Source organism: Oncorhynchus mykiss, chromosome 7, assembly GCF_013265735.2.
Source record: "Oncorhynchus mykiss isolate Arlee chromosome 7, USDA_OmykA_1.1, whole genome shotgun sequence".
Lineage (NCBI taxonomy): Eukaryota > Metazoa > Chordata > Actinopteri > Salmoniformes > Salmonidae > Oncorhynchus > Oncorhynchus mykiss.
In genome coordinates this window covers 72,213,789-72,231,004 of record NC_048571.1, presented here as the reverse complement: position 1 = coordinate 72,231,004, position 17,216 = coordinate 72,213,789, and the positions used below count along the sequence as shown (strand labels likewise).

The 17,216-nt window shown below is 42.7% G+C and overlaps 1 protein-coding gene across 7 annotated transcripts in view; it reads left to right on the top strand.

The window, feature by feature from the left end:
- Positions 1–10,260: 10,260 nt before the first annotated feature.
- LOC110528436 (ERC protein 2) overlaps positions 10,261–17,216 on the top strand; it is a 99,229-nt gene continuing 92,273 nt past the window's right edge. For all 7 annotated transcript variants that reach the window (XM_036984014.1, XM_036984016.1, XM_036984015.1 and 4 more), the window contains exon 1: positions 10,261–10,361. The gene's annotated coding sequence lies outside the window, so the exon portion shown is untranslated. The remainder of the gene's footprint in view (positions 10,362–17,216) is intronic.

Genomic DNA, 17,216 nt, shown 5'->3' with positions numbered 1-17,216 from the left:
GTACATGCCTTGGTACAGCCCTATATAGGACACCGGGCACCTTTAAAAGATGATACCTCCATCTCTTACCAAACAAATGAGCATAGTTTTTTAATCAACTCCGTAGGCTAGCAGTTTTGTCCTGTGCATGGTCAGACAATCACCGTTCTAGCTCTGTCACCTTTCAATGCAGCTGCAAAAGTGTTACATAGGTGGATGTAGTGGATTGAGTCACTAAACAGATATCTCTAGTTTTTAAATTGATGTATTTGTATAGGGATTTTTGTAATATGCTAATATATTTCCTTGGGGGTGCTGGCATCGACCTTAGCGTGTTTTAATCTAACTCCTAAACTTAACCTTAACCCTGACCCCTAACCCTAACATCTAGCCTAGCAAGCTAATGTTAGCCACCTAGATAGAATTCGTAACATATCATATGTTTTGCCAATTTGTAACATATATTAAGTTTTGCAAATTGGTAACATAAAATAGTTTGTACATATCATACGAAATGGGTGATGGACATCCACAAATTAATACATATTATACAAAACTTAACATATCATACTAAATGGAATTTCTCAGATTTACGTACAGCATAATACGAAATGCTCGGAGACCTGGTTGACACATGAGACCTGGACGGAGTCTGAGGAGGAAGTGAGAAAAATGATCACCGAAAACCTGCAGATTGGTCATAGGAAGATTGAGGTGGAGCACGCCCATATGTCTGGAAAACCTGTAACCAGCCCAGGTGACAGACCCAGGCCAATAGTGGTCCAGTTCCTAAGATTCAAGGACAAAATGGCTATTCTGGACAGAGCCAAGAACTTGAGAGGAACCAACATCTTTCTCAACAAGGACTTCTCTGAAGCTGAGCGCCAGAGGCGGAAAGAACTTATCCCAACTATGAAAGCTGCCAGAGAGCGTGGGACATTGCTTACATCCACTACGATAACCTCATTATCCACCCTCCCTCCCAAAAGCCTGAAAAGAGTGAGGGTCAGTAGCTTCAGCCCAACATCTCTCACACACATTTTACTTCTTTTTTTATGTCTATCTCCGATAAGTTACCCAGGAAAGGGACAAGAATAGCCCAGATTAATGTATGTAGCTTTAGAAATAAGGTTCATGAAATCAATAACTTCCTCAAATCTGATATCATATACTGGCCATCTCTGAAACTAATTTAGATAATTCCTTTGATGATACATGTCACGAGTCCGACCGAGGGTGGTTCCCCTTCCCGGGCGGGTGGCGCTCGGCGGTCTTCGTCACCGGCCTATTAGCTGCCACTCATTCTCTTTCCTCCCCCTCCTTGTATGTTTATTGGTAGCACCTGTTTATGTATAATTAGTTTGTCTTTATTAGACAGCCGGCCCGCCTGGTTGTTGTGCGGGATTATTTCAGTGTAACCTTCGGCTCTGTTGTAGAGGTACGTGTTAGTGCCTGGTCGTGATTTTTTCCGTTGTACATTTTGATTCCCTGTGTTTGGGAACGTAACTATTGTGAGCGCCCTGTGGTGCGCTGGTGCTATTAAAGACGCACAGCATTGCACTCTCTGTCTCCTGCGTTTGACTCCACACCCACGACACCCGGAGCATTACAATACAGCAATAGCAATACAGGGATATAACATCTGCAGAAAATACAGGAATACCTGTGGAAGAGGTGTTGTTTTATATGGTCAGAGCCATTTTGGGGTGCTTCAATAGGCCACCAAGTGCTAGCAGTCAGTATTTGGATAATATTGTATGTCTGCAATGTTTGATAGTGTGTGTGTGACGTTAACAGAGAGGTCTATTTTCTGGGTAACCTAAACATTGACTGGTTAGCAACTAGCTGTCCTGTCAAGAGAAACTTATAACTCTGACTAATGCCTATAATATGTCCCAGGTTATAGCTCAACCAACTAGAGTGTATACCAATAGTGTCGGACCTGTGACATCCACTTGTATTGATAATATGTTCACTAATGCTGCAGAGCTTTGCTCCAAAGCAATATCAGTTCCCATTGACTGTAGTTACGATAACATTGTGGCAATAACAAGGAAAGCCAAAGTGCCAAAGGTTGGGCCTAAAGTAATTTGTAAGATATCATACAAAATGTTCTCAGGACTCTTTTGTTGAAGATGTAAAACATGTATGTTGGTTTGATGTTTATGAGAAAGTGAATCCAGATGCAGTACTCAAAGTATATGTAAATTGATTCAAGCCAATTGTTGACAACCATGCACCTGTTAAGAAATTAACTGTGAGAACTGTTAGAGCTCCCTTGATTGATGATGAATTGAACAATTTTATGGTTCAAAGAAATTATGCAAAAGAGGTGGCAAGTCTGGCTGCTCAGCTGATTGGTTGACATACCGTAAAAATAAATGTTGTGACTAAACTTAACAAAAAGAAGAAGAAATATCACCAAACCAAGATATATGTAACGGTCGTCGGTGGAAGAAGGTGAGGACCTGTGTTATTATTATTTATTTAAACTGAACAACATCAAACAAAAAAGCACAACCGAAACAGCTCCAAGTGTGTGCAAGACACACTAAACAAAGTACACTGCTCAAAAAAATAAAGGGAACACTTAAACAACACAATGTAACTCCAAGTCAATCACACTTCTGTGAAATCAAACTGTCCACTTAGGAAGCAACACTGATTGACAATAAATGTCACATGCTGTTGTGCAAATGGAATAGACAACAGGTGGAAATTATAGGCAATTAGCAAGACACCCCCAATAAAGGAGTGGTTCTGCAGGTGGGGACCACAGACCACTTCTCAGTTCCTATGCTTCCTGGCTGATGTTTTGGTCACTTTTGAATGCTGGCGGTACTTTCACTCTAGTGGTAGCATGAGACGGAGTCTACAACCCACACAAGTGGCTCAGGTAGTGCAGCTCATCCAGGATGGCACATCAATGCGAGCTGTGGCAAGAAGGTTTGCTGTGTCTGCCAGCGTAGTGTCCAGAGCATGGAGGCGCTACCAGGAGACAGGCCAGTACATCAGGAGACGTGGAGGAGGCCGTAGGAGGGCAACAACCCAGCAGCAGGACCGCTACCTCCGCCTTTGTGCAAGGAGGAGCAGTAGAAGCACTGCCAGAGGCCTGCAAAATGATCTCCAGCAGGCTACAAATGTGCATGTGTCTGCTCAAACGGTCAGAAACAGACTCCATGAGGGTGGTATGAGGGCCCGATGTCCACAGGTGGGGAATGTGCTTACAGCCCAACACCGTGCAGGACGTTTGGCAGTTGCCAGAGAACACCAAGATTGGCAAATTCGCCACTGGCGCCCTGTGCTCTTCACAGATGAAAGCAGGTTCACACTGAGCACGTGACAGACGTGACAGAGTCTGGAGACGCCGTGGAGAACGTTCTGCTGCCTGCAACATCCTCCAGCATGACCGGTTTGGCGGTGGATCAGTCATGGTGTGGGGTGGCATTTCTTTGGGAGGGCTGCACAGCCCTCCATGTGCTCGCCAGAGGTAGCCTGACTGCCATTAGGTACCGAGATGAGATCCTCAGACCCCTTGTGAGACCATATGCTGGTGCGGTTGGCCCTGGGTTCCTCCTAATGCAAGACAATGCTAGACCTCATGTGGCTGGAATGTGTCAGCAGTTCCTGCAAGAGGAAGGCATTGATGCTATGGACTGGCCCGCCTGTTCCCCAGACCTGAATCCAATTGAGCACATCTAGGACATCATGTCTCGCTCCATCCACCAACGCCACGTTGCGCCACAGACGGTCCAGGAGTTGGCGGATGCTTTAGTCCAGGTCTGGGAGGAGATCCCTCAGGAGACCCTCCGCCACCTCATCAGGAGCATGCCCAGGTGTTGTAGGGAGGTCATACAGGCACGTGGAGGCCACACACACTACTGAGCCTCATTTAGACTTGTTTTAAGGACATTACATCAAAGTTGGACCAGCCTGTAGTGTGGTTTTCCACTTTAATTTTGAGTGTGACTCCAAATCCAGACATCCATGGGTTGATAAATTTGATTTCCATTGATCATTTTTGTGTGATTTTGTTGTCAGCACATTCAACTATGCAAAGAAAAAAGTATGTAATAAGAATATTTCATTCATTCAGATCTAGGATGTGTTATTTTAGTGTTCCCTTTATTTTTTTGAGCAGTGTATAATCACCCACAACTCAAGGGTGAAAACAGGCTGCCTAAGTATGGTTCTCAATCAGGGACAACAATTGACAGCTGCCTCTGATAGAGAACCATACCAGGACAAACACAGAAATACCAAATCTTAGAAAAAAGAACATAGACTACCCACCCAACTCACTCCCTGACCATACTAAAACAAAGACATAACAAAAGAACTAAGGTCAGAACGTGACAATAGATGACCTAAAACACAATGGAAAAATACTTTTGAGTAGCTTAAATGATATGAGTCAGTTGATGGGTCATTTATAACGAAACCATTTGATATTGCCAATCATGTCAATTACTATTTCAGTGAACCATCATATTTTTCAAAAAATTATCTAATAATGAAAGACAAAAATGGCTGTTTTGAAATTGGTCAAGTTAGGGTGGGAGAGGTGGAAAAACTATTGTTATCCATTAATAATGATAAGCCACCAGGTATAGACAACATTGATGGGAAACTATTGAGAATGGTAGCAGACTGCCTAAATGAGTGTGTGTGTCCACAGGCATGGAAGGAAGTTAACTACTGACTTTAAACATGCATATAGAGAAGGGCACTCAACTTGCACTGCACTGACTCAGATGACAGATGATTGGTTAAAATACATGGATAATAAGATGATAGTTGAGCTGTATTGTTAGATTTAAGTGCAGCCTTTGATGTTACTGATCGTAAATTGTTACTGAAGAAACTCACTTCCTATGGCTTTACGTCACCTACCATCAAAATGTTGGAGAATGATTTATGCAATAGAACCCAGGGTTTGTTCTCTAACATCAGATACTGTATGTACAGTGTGGTGTCTCTCATGGCAGCTGCCTTGGGCCGTTACTCTTCTATATTTTTACAAATGATTTGCCACTGGTCTTACTGGAGTTGTGCATAAAGGGTGGTGTGATATTAATATGTGTAAACATACTGAATTGTAATTGGATGCATTTTACTGCCTATGATTGGTTAAGACCACCCAGGTGTTGATGCTATGGTCAGTTAATCATGGTATGAGACACGTGAACATGACAGTTATATCTAGCTAATAAAGAGCTACGTTAAGAAATATCCTGTAGTACTGCATTTTATTATTTTGTACAAAGTGTTCAAAACAAGACAGGTATGACCATTGAAAACCTTGATGAAGCTAAACTGCTATAACATCTGTATGACATTGGATGTACAATTATCATGGTCAAGTTATATTGACAAAGTTGTTGTAAATATGGGGAGGGGTGTGTCTGTTATAAAAGTATGTTCTGTGTTTTTGACACAAAAATCAACCGTATTAGTTGTTCAGGTTTTGTCCCATCTTAATTACTGTGCAGCAAAGAAAAGTGTAGCAAAAAAAGATTCAGCAGAGCTGCAGCTGGCTCAGAACAGAACTAACAACCACAACATGCTTGCCATTTTTTCCTGGTTTCCAGGGGTCTCTTTACAGTGCCCAAGTCCAAAATAAATTCACAGCAAAGCACAGATTTATACAAAGCCATGATCACATAGAACTCCCTTCCATTTCCAATTACTCAGCAAACAGTAACATTAAAAAGGATGAAACAACATTTCATGTACCTCAGGGACTGTAAGGGGATACACAGACACTAACATCATTGTTTTATTGTATTGTTTACATTTGTTTTTAGTTGTAATGTTTGTATATCGTTGTACTTAAAATGTGTGTGAATGTCCTTGTCTATCAGTGGATCAATGTTTTGTTACTTGTCATGTTTTGTGTTTTTTTTGTGGACCCCAGGAACAGTAGCTGCTGCTTCTGCAAAAGCTAATGGGGACCCAAATAAACAATTCAGACAGTGGGAGAGCACACCTCTTCAGCACTGAGACAGGGGATGACAACAGCTTGCTTCAGATGCAGAAGAGAAACCAGGAAGATGAGTTTTCAGATGTGTGATTAGTTGAGTGTTTATCCCCTCATTATCACTGATTACTGAAAATAATTATAAGATAATTTCTACCCAAGAGAACCTGCTGAGACTTGCTCTGTGAAAAATGTATTCAGAAGAACCTGTCGTTGATGTTCTGGTGCGTGTCCCAGTCAACAAGCAGAGGCCAACAGAGAGCAGATTGAATCAGCCACAGACTGTGAATCAGCCAGCAGCATTATGTCTAAATGAATTACAGTTACACTAACATTAGTAAGTAAAAAGGAAGAGATGACAAATGAAAAAGGAGGGTGAAGAGAGAAATGAATGAATGCACCCTCTGGTTTTCCTCTCCAACCTGCCAGTCACAGACCCCGGCCCTTCCAATGTGCATGGCATGCGTGAGATTCTTCTAGACTGCATAATCAATACCCCCCTCCCTTCTCCCCATTCCTCCACACTTTCTTAAGAGGCTCCCCCCCCCCCGGAAATGGGAATGGGAATCATTGCTGTCTGGCCTGCAAGAGAGATCAATGGCTCTCTGTAATGTGTTGATAGTCATCTCTGGGAAGAGAAAAATAACTGAATATTGCCAGGGGTACACTGCAAAATATCACTGCCTGCGTACCAAATTGAACACTTTTTCCTGTATAGTGCCCTATAGCCATGGTCATAAGTAGTGCACTATATAGGGAATAGGGTGCCATCTGGGATGCACACACTGCATAGAGGGGAGCTAAAGAAAATTCTGACCTGACTATATAGAAACAGGACAATGAATTAATGAATGTGTAATTAATGAACAGGTATCTCTCCATGTGTGTGTACATGCATGTGTGTGTGTGCATTTGTGTGTGCATAATGGTTCTGATGATCTTCTCTCTTGAGTCTGTCACCCACATTCATCATCAGTGTTTGCAGCACAGTTGCGAGCATGTGCATGTCTATAACAGAGGGGTGGGGCTGTACTGAGGGGAATTTTTTTTCTTTCAACATTAACATCACTCACATCCACAGAAGAGCCTGTAAGGTTTAGTGATGCTATTCTTCTCTGGGTGAAATGCACACCTAGTGATGTCATGATGTGCGAAGTAAATGTAATGCACTCAGATCGAATTTACGGTGTGCTGGGTCGCCGTGGCGATGGCCACTTAATTTACGAGTCAGAGCTGGCTGTACACAGGAAGGAAGGAACCTGGGCTGCCATCACCATGACGATGGGAGAATCCATCATGTGATTAATGATTCCAAGGCACTGAAGGCAGGGCTCTAAGGTTCTTTGATTCTAAGAGAGAGAGTCGTTGGCTGATTCACTGGGTTATAGAACGGAGACCCCCACAGCCAGGTAACACACCCAACACCGACCCATAGAGGAACCACCTATTTCACCATTCTATAGCTACACCTCGCATACTCACACGTTAACAACCACCTATGCCACATAAACAAACAACCAGATTGTATTGTGTGTTGATTGTGATTCATCGGTGTCATAATGGCACCAATGGTCCTGGTCAAAAGTAGTGCAAAGTAGTACACTATATAGGTAATACGGTGCCTCTTCAAGGAACCACACAAAAAACTATAGACCTGTGTCCCTTCTTTCTTTTTCTTCCAAAGCACTTGAGTGTGCTGTCTGATCAACTTTCTCATTATCTCTCTCAAAATGATCTTCTTGAACCTAACCAGCTTCAAGACGGGTCACTCAACCGAGACTGCTCTTCTTTGTGTCACGGCGGCTCTCTGCACTGCCAAAGCTGACTCTATCTCCTCTGTTCTAATCCTCCTAGATCTATCCACTGCCTTTGACACCGTGAACTTGGATTGCATCCTACCTGGCACGCCGCTCCTACCAGGTGATGTGGAGAGGATCTGTGTCTGCACCACATACTCTCACTACTGGTGTCCCCCTTGGCTAGGTTCTAGGCCCTCTCCTCTTCTTTCTATACACCAAGTCACTTGGCTCTGTTATATCCTCACATGGTCTCTCCTATAATTGCTGTGCGGATGACACTCAACTACTTTTCTTCTTTCCCCTTCTGACACCCAGTTGGCGACATGCATCTCTATGTGACTGGCAGATATCTTAACTTGGATGTAGACCCACCTCAAGCTCAAACTTGACAAGACAGCACTGCTGTTCCTCCCGGGGAAGGCCTGCCTGCTCAAAGACCTCGCCATCACGGTTGTCAACTGTACAGTGTCGCCCTCCCAGAGTGCAAAGAATCGTGACCCTGGACAACACTCTGTCATTCTATGCAAACATCAAAGCAGTGACACTCCTGCAGGTTCATGCACTACAACATCCGTAGAGTACGAACCTACCTCACACAGGAAGCTGCGCAGGTCCTAATCCAGACACTTGTCATCTCCCATCTGGATTACTGCAACTTGCTGTTGGCTGAACTCCCCGCTTGTGCCATCAAACCCCTGCAATTTATCCAGAACGCAGCAGCACACCTGGTTTTCAACCTTCCCAAGTTCTCTCATGTCACCTCGCTCCTCCGCACCCTCCACTAGCTTCCAGTTGAAGCTCGCATTTACTACAAGACCAGGGTGCTTACTTATGGAGGAGCAAGAGGAACTGCCCCTCCCTACTTTCAGGCTATGCTCAAACCCTACATCCCAACCCGAGCACTCCGTTCTGCCACCTCAGGTCTCTTGGCCGTCCCACCCCTACGGGAGTGCAGCTCCCGCTCAAGCCAATCCCCCCAAATAATAATAAATAATAAAAGAACACTTAACCAGCACCACACATGTGAGATGTGGTTGTCCCACCTAGCTATCTGGAGGTGTGGTTGTCCCACCTAGCTATCTGGAGGTGTGGTTGTCCCACCTAGCTATCTGGAGGTGTGGTTGTCCCACCTAGCTACCTGGAGATGTGGTTGTCCCACCTAGCTATCTGAAGATGTGGTTGTCCCACCTAGCTATCTGAAGGTGTGGTTGTCCCACCTAGCTATCTGAAGGTGTGGTTGTCCCACCTAGCTATCTGAAGATGTGGTTGTCCCACCTAGCTATCTGAAGATGTGGTTGTCCCACCTAGCTGTCTGAGGATGTGGCTGTCCCACCTAGCTATCTGAAGATGTGGCTGTCCCACCTAGCTATCTGAAGATGTGGCTGTCCCACCTAGCTATCTGAAGATGTGGTTGTCCCACCTAGCTATCTGAAGATGTGGTTGTCCCATTTAGCTATCTGAAGGTGTGGTTGTCCCACCTAGCTATCTGGAGATGTGGTTGTCCCACCTAGCTATCTGGATATGTCGTTGTCCCACCTAGCTATCTGCAGATGTGGTTGTCCCACCTAGCTATCTGAAGATGTGGTTGTCCCACCTAGCTATCTGAAGATGTGGTTGTCCCACCTAACTATCTGAAGATGTGGTTGTCCCACCTAGCTATCTGAAGATGAATGCACTAACTGTAAGTCATTCTGGATAAGAGCGTCTGCTAAATAACTAAAATGAAACATGTAAATACAATAAAAAGATAATCCTATCCGAACAATTCTATCTGCTTCAGGCATGGCTTGCTTTGAGAAGATTCCTGTTCTTCACTGCATCACTCTCTTCTGTTCTATTTTCTCTCCCTCTGGTCTCCCTGCTACAGTGGGTGGTAAACATCTGTCTTCATCCAAACTCCATCCATTCCCAGAACAACTGAAAAGTTTCCCCCCAAGGGACATGGGTTTATTCCATTCAAGAACAAAAGATTATCCTACGTCCAGAGGCATGTTCCTGAAATGAGGATACTCCCTATACCTACACCTCCCCACACCTCCCCACTGAGCCCCACTATTCCCTATATAGCGCACTAAAAAAAGGTCCTAAAATCAGCACACAAATGATAAGAGTTATAGGGGATGACAAGCCTGGATGAACTGTAATCTCTGGTTGAACACAGTGGTTAATGGTGCATAATGGTGATTGATGGCACAGTGGCTGTGAAATTAGACTAGATAATATTGGGGATGGTGGGGGTTGGCAAACTACACCAGCCAGTTACCAAACAATTCCTCAACTAACTATCTGGTTGTTAAACCTACACCCCCCATATTATACCCGTGAGGATGGTGACCATAAAAAGCAGGGAGGTTAATGATTAAGTCTGATGAATTTGTGAGTTGAAAAAATTGATTTCTATATTGGGATTACACAGTCACGTTTCGATTGTTCAATACTCCGCTCTCTTTTGACTGTCCCTTTAAATCAGACTGTGCTGCTCTGTAGTAGGTAGCGAGAGAGAGCGCGTGTCCGCTGCCCAATGACAGCGCAGGATGCTTGACTGGTGTGAATGGAGTTGCTGTCTCTGAAAGGTGATGGAGAGGAATTAACTGTAGGAAAAGGTACATTTCTATTTGATTTATTCAAGATCAATGCTGATATGTATGATATTGAGCAGTACTGACTCAGTAAATGTGTAAATAGTGAAGTTTTTTCGATGTGTGCGTAAAAAATCACTCCCAATCCTTTCGTTGGATGGTATTGTAGATGCATGCATGGGAAAAACGTAAGGTAATTTGTAGTCACTCTGTTTTTATCATGTATAGGCCCATTTCACTCATTCGATCCGGGTGAAAATCTAATTTGTTTTTGTCGGCTCATTTCGAGTAGAATCGGTGTCCAGGAAAAGTGAAAGAATTGCATATAAGTGTATTTAATTTTCAATATAAAGGATTTCGAGGGCGTTAGAATCGTATTTTATCTTAATAGGGCCCAGTGCTCTGTAATGTATACGGTTTTATACATCTAGTGGCTAATTGTCATACATTATCACATTGTATTTAGATAAAATGTATATAGTCCTGAGAAACACGAAATATCACATATTAAACACTGACAATTCGACATATTAAACGTCTGTAATGCCCCAGGGTTTCATTATGTCATATATGTCCTTACTAGAATAATTCAGGGGGAAGCATTTTACAGATGCTTTCATTATGAATTAGACATATTTTGCAATATTGATACCAGGATCTTATTGATACTGTATATCATTTAGGATATTAGGCTACTAAACATTATCGTTTTATGTTCCAACAATTTTTTTAAAGCGATATGAGAAGCTACATGTCCCCCCTCAAACTAATGAGCCCCCTTCAGAAATCGACGTTTCATGTTGGCTAACTGACAAAGGTGACAGCTATTTGGAAAAACGTTTTTTATCTGATCCTCTCAACCAATAATGAAAGGCAAGGGGAGTGGTTTCAATTGTGGGGTTGGGTGTCTTGTCAATGGTAACGCTTGATGATGGTCATTCAATATTACGTAGCCTACTTAGTGGACCATATACATATTTTGCCCCACGTAATTATTCTGCACAGTTGTAGCCTATGCAGCTGACCTCGTGATGTCCTGGTGTAAATGTTTGTATTCAAACTCTAGCCTAAGGTACAGTATGCATGATGGCTGAAACATTGACCATTTACATAGATTTGCGACTGGAACAATGATGCCACATTGGCGTGTAATTATGTGATTTATAATGATATTTAGAGAGACACTGCTGTGGTCTTATGTGGATTTCGATGCCATCATGGCAAGAGTAAATGCCACCAAAATAAAGGTTTTCTAAGGTTGCGCGTGGTTGATGAAAGGAAAATGACATGGCCTTATAGAAATGTAGACAGCCCCAAAACCAAAAGCAGCATTATTTATTTACACAGAAACACCCAGGGCCTATATGTGCGACCGATTCCGTGCCTCATCTCTGAATCTCGGGCGACAATTTCTTCTGCACAGTCCTTCCCTTGTAGTTATTTTGGCCCTCGCAAACACAGCTGCTTACGCTTTTCTGCCACATAACACCTGCCTTTATTAGGCTAAGAGTATTATCATCGTCTGGCTTGTTGATTGCATATGCAAATATATGCAATGTGTTTGACTCTTGGTTCAGCACCATGGACAGTACCGCAGTTAGCGCTAACGCTGTTTGTGGATTCAGCACTGATGTTGGGTCGATTCAGCATCACAACCCCGGACCGCTTTAATGGGAGAGGATTGTAGGCTCCTGTGTTGATGTGGCTTCACAGACAGAAGACATAGGCGTTTAGCTCAGTGGGATAGCAAAGTCTTGTTGCACCCAGGAGACCTGGGGTTTGAACCCAGCTGGCCACATGCAGTTCTTGATGCTTTTCCAACATTTCCACTACAGACTTCACAAACACTTTGTAGCCATTGGAAGCCAATTGAAGATAAGAATTGGCAGCCTCCTGATATGCATGTTGTATAACTTGTTTGAACTTAATTAGCTACAGCCTCTGAGGGACTGGCTGCTGAAAAAGCAACTTGTTTAGCTAATACAACTGCTTCAGTCCTCTAAGCTAATGTAGGCTGACATATTACACCCTTTCCAATGGATTTAATTTGATTCGCTCTGCCATTTTGTATTTGTAACACTCGCATCCCATTTTAATGCTTCTTGTTGCAGAAAAAGTCTGTCATCGTGTTGTTGTAATTGCCTACTTATGTATTTTCTCACAGATATTTCTTCAATATTTCTATCTTGTCCGCAAAATGCTTAGCCTGGACCCATATCTGTTTCTGCTGTCTTGCCAAGTCATATGGTCATTGTAATTTCCAAACACCAGGCTGTAAAATACTTTCATTGCCTCCAATATCCTTGTGGGACTTCATAGACAGACATACAGCCATATCACATCACTATCTGATTCTGAAAGGGAGAGGTGGTGCTATAGGCAAAGTCAGGTCTGGCTGTAGGGCAGGCACATAATGGTTCCGGTAAAGATTGGTCATCTTGTCCTCACCCTTAGCCTGGCATGGAGGGAGGAGTGAATGGTACAGGTGACCAGACCATCTGCAGTCACTCTCACATTTCCTTTCTCCTTCCTCTATCCACCCACACTGGAATTCACAGCAATACTATTTTTTCTTGCCTTTTCAAACTTAAGTTAGCGTGATGTAAGAGGACTGCCAACCCAGGTGCTTTATCGCTGTAAGCCCAGACAATGCAGTCACCATGGAAACCATGTCTTCTGAGAAGATGATGCAAGTGTGGCCCGGAAGGAAGCCCAGTTATCATCACAGACAGACAACACCATCCCTTAAAACAACCCAGTTATTCTGATAATACATTTACATTTTCGTAATTAAATGCAGACACACTTATCCAGAGGAACTTACAGTTCATCTTAAGATAGCTAGGTGGGACAACCACATCTCAGTCATCTCCGTCATAATACAACCAATCAAATCAAAATGAGAGGGCAGTGGGAGGGACCATGAAGAACAGCTACAACCAATTAAATGTTTGACTTGATAATAGAATCTTATTAGAAATAAATGGAAAGAAAGAGGGAGGGAGGGAGGGAGGGAGGGAGGGAGGGAGGGAGGGAGGGAGGGAGGGAGGGAGGGAGGGAGGGAGGGAGGGAAAAAATGGAAAATGCTCTTAGACATATTGCACTTTTTAACACTGGAGCCTAACAAAATGAGTCTGGTCCCAGATCTGTTTGTGCTCTTGCCAACTCCATTAAGTTGGCATGATAGCACAAAAAGACTGGCACTGGGACAAAAGTACAAATAAATACAATGTTAGATTGACACTGAAGAGCCTGAGTATAACACACAGCCTCCTAACATTAGGTAAAATGAGTGGTCTAACAATAACACATCTACAATCTAAAAACATTGCATTACATAACACTTACATACAACCACCATGTGGCTCAAAGATGATTGGCTAGAGTCTGAGAGTGCTACTGGGAGTGGCTAAGTGTTGCAAAATTCCAGTAACTTTCCCAAAATTTCCAGAAACCCTGCATTTTTGGAAAATCAGATAATTTTGGGAAAGTTGCTGGAAATGTGCGACACTAAAGTGTTTAGAAGACTACTGATGGTGCTAGAACCTGATGATGCTGCTTGATTGTTGTAAAATTGTATTTTAGGATACGTACCAAATGCCTAACCATTCCCCATATAGGGCACCACCCCTGACCAGGGCTCTGGTCAAAAGTAGTGGACTACACAGGGAATAGGGTTCTACCCGGGACACATATTCTCATATTCAGTTGTAGAATCTGACTACATACAGACATAACTACCACTTTGGATACCTAAAACTTAATAAAATTCAAACATGTACACGAAATGTACATTATCATTACTTCCTCACAGAAGATCATCAAACTAAACCTGAAGAAAAATATAAACACAATATGCAATAATTTCAAAGGTTTTACCGAGTTACAGTTCATATAAGGAAATCAGTCAATTAAAATACAATCATAAGGCCCTAATATAAGAATTTCACATGACTGGGAATACAGATATACACATACCTAATAAAAAAATGGGCCTCACAAAGGGCCTCAGGATCTCTTCACGGCATCTCTATGCGTTTAAATTGGCATTGATAAAATGCAATTGTGTTCGTTGTCCGTAGCTTATGCCTGTACATACCATAACCCACAGCCACCACTGGGCAGTCTGTTCACAATGTTGACATCAGCAAAGCGCTGATCAACACGACGCCATACACCTGTTTTTTTTTTTCTTCCAATATACATACTACCGTGCTCCGCACTCTCATGCGCCAAGTGCATTCTCCGAGGACGTTATTTTGAGTATGTTCTTGTCAGGACGAGAGTGTGGAGAACGGATAAAACATTATAAGCACTTGCTTCTCCCCATTCACCAAACTTTCTTCCAGCTAAGACAATGGCAACAATAGAGACCAAACAAGATATACACAAAGCCAACATTTTGCTTCATAATTATCAACTGGATTTATGCGAATTCTTGTAATCTAGCTAGGCAAACATAACCTAAAACGAATGTTATGCAAGGTACAGTAGATGTCAATTCTTCATGGGTAGCTAGCTAACAATTCGTTGTGGCTATCTGGCTAGCTAACAGTAGTAGCTAGCCAGTTAGCTCTATTGACTTACTATGGGCTTGCGACCTACACACACTACAGTGGGTATTGTAGGCAGCTAACCATGCCAAAATGAACACAGATTGTATTTATTAACGTATCAATATACAATATTGTGGTCAGGCAACATATGAGATGTGAATATGCAGCATTTCATTCCGAAGTAGGAGTGTATTTGCTCTCTCTTCAGCTCAAATAATGATTTCAAGAAAATGTGCTTCATTTTTTAATTGGTTGCATCCTATTTCATTGCATACTTTCCGTTGAAGCTTGCATCGATGCATGCTTCAAAATTTGTACAAACGGAGCACGCATTCGAGAAGTGCCCTCCGTGCTCCGTTTCGCATATTTGGACTCATGCTCCGACGGTCTCATGCTCCAATTTGAGTGCTCTGGAACACGATGGTATGCATTTTGAGAAACACCCCTGGTCTGCGGTTGTGAGGCCAGTTGGACATACTGTCAAATTCTCTAAAACAACATCGGAGGCAGTTTATGGTAGAGAAATTAACATTCAATTGTCTGGCAACAGCTCTGGTGGACATTCCTGCAGTCAGAATACCAATTTCACGCTCCATCAAAACTTGAGACATCTGTGGGATTTTGTGTGACAAAACTGCACATTTTAGAGTGGCATTTTATTTTCCCCAGCAGAAGGTGCACCTGTGTAATGATCATGCTGTTTAATCAGCTTCTTGATATGCCACACCTGTCAGGTGGATGGATTATCTTGGCAAAGAAGAAATGCTCACTAACAGGGATCTGAACAAATTTGTGCACAACATTTGGGAGACTTTTTGAGCATATGGAACATTTCTGGGATTTTTTATTTCAGTTCATGAAACCTGAGACCAATACTTTACATGTTGCGTCTATATTTTGTTCAGTGTAAAACAAAAACAGTTGAATGGAATTGTAGAAATACTAAGTATAGAGAGGGAGACGTTTTGAGCCCATTTTACACATTCACACTCAGACCAACACGCTGTAGTGTACACAGTATTAAACTACCCCCCTCCACACACACAGAACAGCCAAAAGACTAATTGCAATTATGTTGGTAAATCCTTCAGAGCTGAAATAAATGTATTGTTTCTGTACGAACAAGTTATCCCCACAGACAGACAGACAGACAGCACCATCATCACTTAAAACAGCCCAGTTATCCCCATAGACAGAGAAGCACCATTCATCTTTGGGTTTCTCCTACCAGAATCCTATTTGCTTCCTGTACCTCCGGAGCCCTTTGATAACACTGGGGGAGCATTCCAAATGGCAACAATTCCCTATATAGTGAACTACTTTTGACCAGGGCACATAGGGCTCTGGTCAAAAGTAGTGCACAATATAGGGAATACCATTTCGGACAAAGACCATATACTGGAGGCGGTAACCGCTCAGCTAAATGTGATGTCCAGAAACGTGGCTGCCATTTTGACGACTGGTGTATAATGACTCCACATGGAATTGAGCTCTGTGCATGCTAATGTGTGTCTAGCAAACACTAGCAGTAGCCTACAGTAGGTAGCATTACGTTCACACACCACTCTGTACTCTGTTTTCTAGGTGGGAATTACAATTAATTTGAAACATAGATTTAAATGGCTGGATTAAATCCGTATCACCAAAGTATTGTGGAAGATCCGCCTAAAAATGTAAAGGTTATTTCCGATTGAGCCGGCATATGCAGCGTTTACCGTGAACGCAGTCTCTTTGACCGTGGGAACATTGCCTTAAATTGTCAATCGTGCTATAAAGTGGATCTTCAACGTTAGAGACTGAATAGAGCCCTTAGCTATACCATGACAGCACAGCTGTATGATGTAGGTCTATGGATGGACAATTACAATACATTCGTTTTACCCATTGATTATGTGCCATTAATACAACAGCAGAAGCTCCATTTGTCTTTATTTTTAGAACAAAAGATGAGGTACACTTGCAGGCATTCTGCCTTCCCCTGGTTTCTAATCATTAGTGCAAACCGTAGCAAAACAGTTTGCAACGGAAAATGAAAACCAGTGTTTATTATTCAACAAGATTAGGGTAGTCCCTCCCTGTTTCAGTCCATTTTCTTCCGTTTGGTGTCTAGTGAATGTGACCCTGGGGTGTGGAGGGATAAGAGTGATTACATACGGCTGAGTGCTCCAGAAGAGGAAATGGAAGCGTGCGCAACTCTGGGGGATGTAGTCTCTAACTGATACCCAGTCACACACTAAGGTGGCTGCTTATTGACATGTATTATATATTATTATAAACTGGGTGGTTCAACCCCTGAATGCTGATTGGCTGAAAGCCATGGCAT